The sequence below is a fragment of the Acinonyx jubatus genome, chromosome B4 (assembly GCF_027475565.1).
Source record: "Acinonyx jubatus isolate Ajub_Pintada_27869175 chromosome B4, VMU_Ajub_asm_v1.0, whole genome shotgun sequence".
Taxonomy (NCBI): domain Eukaryota; kingdom Metazoa; phylum Chordata; class Mammalia; order Carnivora; family Felidae; genus Acinonyx; species Acinonyx jubatus.
In genome coordinates, this window is record NC_069387.1 from 128,471,703 (window position 1) to 128,476,384 (window position 4,682).

The following is a 4,682-nucleotide window of genomic DNA, read 5'->3' on the forward strand; positions in this document are numbered from 1 at the left end:
TGTCAGGGGAGGGGTGCGGTTTGAAACCACAGTTGCATTAACGAGGGTAAATTCTGTGAAACAGAAGGGCCGTGGGTCTTTGAGACACCACGGCGAGTTTGGGGACAGTGTAGACAGACCAGGAATGCAGTGCCAGCAGGTGGAGGTCCTCAGACAGCCCCGGAGGGAGCTGGGCTCTAATCCGAGACCTCCTGTCCCCAGAATTGTTACGAGCCAGCCCGGAGGGGAGAGACCTCCCGGCTACTTATCCTAATAAACTCCGTGAGGGGCACCAGGCTGGCTCAGTGGGCGAAGTGTCCAACTCTTCCTTTCGCCTCAGGTCACGATCTCACGGTTTGTGGGTTCGAGCCCCACATCGGGCTCCGTGTTGACAGTGCGGAGCCTGCTTGGAATTCTCTCTCTCCCTCTCTCCCTGCCCCTCCCCTGCTTTCTCTCTCTCTCTCTCTCTCTCTCTCTCTCTCTCTCAAAAATAAATAAATAAACATTTAAAAAAAAACCATTTAAACTCCAGGAAGTGGATTCGGGGTGCAATCCATTTACCGCTCTGGAGTGGGTGATTCTCTAACCCAACTTCATCGCCCTCCCATTTGCCTGGCTGGCTTTCGATGTCTCTCTCAGTTTCTCTCTGAGAAAGTGCAGTCCTGGTTTTGGTGGGGTTGGGGTCAGGCGGGGAGCTGCCCCATATCAGAACACGCAGCGTCCTTGGTAGAATATGACCTGTCAGGAAGGGGAACCAGATAGAAAGGGGGGAAAGGATTGAGCATTTGACCGCTTGGGCGGCACACAGAGATGGAGCCATCCCCATGCAGGAAAGCCAACCTGGGGTCTCCTTATAGTCGAGCAGGTGCGTGGAGGTGAGTCCGGGTGGATTCACAGATAATGAGCTCACAATAGATGCCGAGCCAAAAGAATGATGGTTGGAAACAGGACCCGATGTGTCGCAAGAAGGGGCCATGATCTGTTCGCTGGGCCCCAAGGCTGGAGTGCGAACTTGGGCCGTTGGGTGGCCGCCCTCGCCCCAGGAAGCCCTCACCGGGACCAGAGCCGAGCTCAAGAGCTCCCACCTTGACTGGGCCTCCACCTGGCTGTGTCACCCTGGGGTGCCTCTTGCTGTCTTTAGCCTCACTTTGAAGCCTCCCAGGCTGTAAAATGTGGGGACCAGATGGCATCTGCCAGTCTGTGCCCTGAGCCTGGCCCCTGAGGGCCTGGAGTTCTCTCCTGCCCTCGCCGCTCTGCTGACGTTCCCCAGAAGCAGAGCCCAGGGTCCTGAGGATCCCCAGGGTCCGAGTCGAGCATTGCCATGTTAAAACAAGTTTCTGGGACCCAAGAAGAAACTGAAAAGCTATTCACCAGAAGCCAAACCTCACTACACTTTATTATAAATGTGAGTCTCCAAGCTTTAAGTGCTAGGCACTAACAACAGGCCCTCAACACTGCTGATGTCAGGTCACTCTGGGTGTCCCCTCTGACGCCCCATGATCCTCAACACACATTCCTGTTCAACCAGCCGTTCGGAGGTGACCCTGACCTTCCGGTGCACAGGAGAACATAGGTCAGGTCAAAGTTCCTGGCAATCTGTTTCCAAAAAGAACTCCGTACTCAGGATTGATGGCTTAGGCTTATCCTGAAAGCCTCATCTGCAACTTCTGGGCCGGCGCCCTGGGGCTGTGGTTTCCGCAAGATTTTTGTTTCAATCTTAGCCTCCAAAGACTCGAAACGACCGACCAACCGAGGAGTAGCATCCTAAGGGATTCGCATCAAGCCTCCTGTGTTGAGAGTGAAAGAATAGAACCAGCTGTGCCTGGAGTCCCTGTAATCCCAGCTCTCCGTCCTCCCCGCCCTCTTCTTCCCCTTTAGGTCGTCTGCCTCAAAGACACCCGTTCGCACTGCATTTTGAACTTCACCCTCTGGGAAATCTGGGCATGGCGGAAGTTGGCATTTTGCTTCTAATTTGCTCTCCCAAGATGTGAGCAAATCTCCAACAGGTTCTTTGCTTGAAGGATCTGTGGCCTAAAAGGAATTCAAAAATGAAACCGCATCCTTCAAAGAGATTCTGTCCTGTGTGAGGAATGCTAATACTCTCGAATTTCTACAGAGATTAGAATTGTAATATAACGAAATCTCTATTTTCCGCCTTTTACTGTTATTTAAATCTAATAAGCTCTATCTGTAATAGTCCTCCTGAAATTATCAAGCAAACACGCTGTCTTTTCTTTTTTAATGTTTTTTAAATGTTTTTATTTATTTTTGGGACAGAGAGAGACAGAGCGTGAGCAGGGGAGGGGCAGAGAGAGAGGGAGACACAGAATCCGAAGCGGGCTCCAGGTTCCAAGCTGTCAGCACAGAGCCCGACGCGGGGCTCGAACTCACCAACCACGAGATCATGACCCGAGCCGAAGTCGGACGCTTCACCAACTGAGCCACCCACGCGCCCCAAACACGCTGTCTTAATACTTGTATGAACCATCAGTCTATGTCCCTTTTTAACCTGTAAAGCTCTTAGTTACGATTTTCTTCGTAAAAGTAATAGCTTTCACAATCATTACGTAGTGCGGCGTTTTGCTCTCAAAATAATAAATACGTATTTATACTTCAACGGACGGATTCAGTTCCAGCATGAGAAGCGCGTAAGGAAATACATTGCAAGGAGAGAAGAGAGAAGCAGGTAGGTAGGAACACAGGCTAAAAGAGGCAAAGCGTGCTGTTCAGACACACCGTGGCTGATGGGTGGTGCCCGAGAAGTCAGGGTGCTGGTTGGGGGGGGTGGGTGGCTGGCCTGGGAGCAGTATGTGGAGGGCCCTGCGTGGCTGGTGAGATGTCTCTCCTGTCCGCGGGGTGGGGGGCAACGATAAGGATATTCACCTTGTGACAATTTATTAAGCTAAACCGTTTCATGTGGTTTGGGGTACTTGTGCTACAAAACGAGTTGTAAAAAAAAAAAAAACAGGATAAAATGCCAATCTGGAAATAAGAAATACCAAATGCTGGGATGCCTGGGTGGCTCAGTCAGTGAAGCATCTGACTCTCGATTTCTTTTTTTTTTTTTAATTTTTTTTAAACGTTTATTTATTTTTGAGACAGAGAGAGACACAGCATGAACAGGGGAGAGGCAGAGAGACAGAGGGAGACACAGAATCGGAAACAGGCTCCAGGCTCTGAGCCGTCAGCACAGAGCCCGACACGGGGCTCGAATTCACGGACCATGAGATCATGATCTGAGCCGAAGTTGGACGCTTAACTGACCGAGCCACCCAGGCGCCCCTGACTCTCGATTTCAGCTCAGGTCTCATGATCTCATGGTTCGCGAGATTGAGCCCACTTTGGGTTCTATGCTGACAGCGTGGAGCCTGCTTGGGATTCTCTCTCTCTCTCTCTCTCTCTCTCTCTCTCTCTCTCTCTCAAAAATAAATAAACATTTAAAAAAGAGAGAGAGAGAGAGAAAATGAATGCCGTGGCCAGTTGTTTCCAAAGATGATGGCCACTGTCCCTCCCAGCCGCATGCCCCTCTGGGCTGTGACTTTGTGGAACCTCTTATTAAGAGGTGGGAGGTATTTCTTCTCCCCTGGGACTTGGGTCAGCCAGCAGAATGCAGCCGAGTGAGGCATGGGAAGGGCAGGCGGGCCAGGGCTGGAGCTTGCTGGCTCCCCCGGTCAGCCCGCGGGCAAGCAGCCCAGGCTGTCCAGCCATCGAGGTCTTGCGGGGACAGAAGGCCTGGAGGAGGGGAAGGAGGCGTCCCTGTGACACCAGCGCGGCCATCCCCGGCGTTCCTGCCCCAGCCCAGCTCCCAGCTGACTGCCTCCACAGGGACGTCCCCCCTCGGCTTCGTGGAGCAGAACCACCCACCCGACGGTGACAGCTGCTGACAAGTGCTTGCTGCTTTCGGGCACAGACACGGGTGGTTTATTCCAGGCCGAGGGGCCGCGGGTTCTTCAGACACATCGCTTTGCTGGGTGGAGGGGAAGTCAGCTCTGGGGCGGTCACATGGTTGGTCACACCTAAGCAATGCTGGAACCTTCTCCGCAGGGCCTCTCCAGGCCCAACCTCAGGGCACCCTTGTTTCTCACGATGGGACCCTCTGAGGACACCAGCGCCCCCCCCCCCGTATCCCCCCAGCCCATCGGCGGATCCCCTCTTCGTCCGGTCTGCTTCCTCAGACCTGAAGACACAGTCGACTCTCTTCCACCTTCGAAACCGTGCCCGCCCTCACCCAGCCGGGGCCACTTTGCTCCTGCAGCCACGCTTGGCCCAAGAGCCCACTTCCTGTCGGCACAGTCCGGCTCCCGCCCACCACGCCCCAGCATCATCTCTCGCCAGCGTCACCCGGGGACCTCGCGTCGCTGGCCAGCCTGCCCCTGGACTCACTTTGATCCTCAGACGCGGCAGCCAGACTCGGCCTGTCCTGGAGCCGTAGACACCTCTCCCTCCCTTCCACCTCTCAGCCCCCCAGCGCCCTCTCCGACTGGCCGTCCTCGGTCCTCCCTACGGCGCGGGGTTGTGCTCCCCTTTCGCAGCCCCCTCCCGCGTCGTGCTTGTCTCTGGGTTCTCGGGCCTTCCCACATCTCTTATCTCTCCCATGTGTTCCTCCAGATCACTTCCCTCCTCCAAACCCCACAGCCCCGGAGCCAGCTGCCTACAGGACACCTCCCCCTCAGGCGTTCCAGAGACGCCTCGAAGTTAGCATC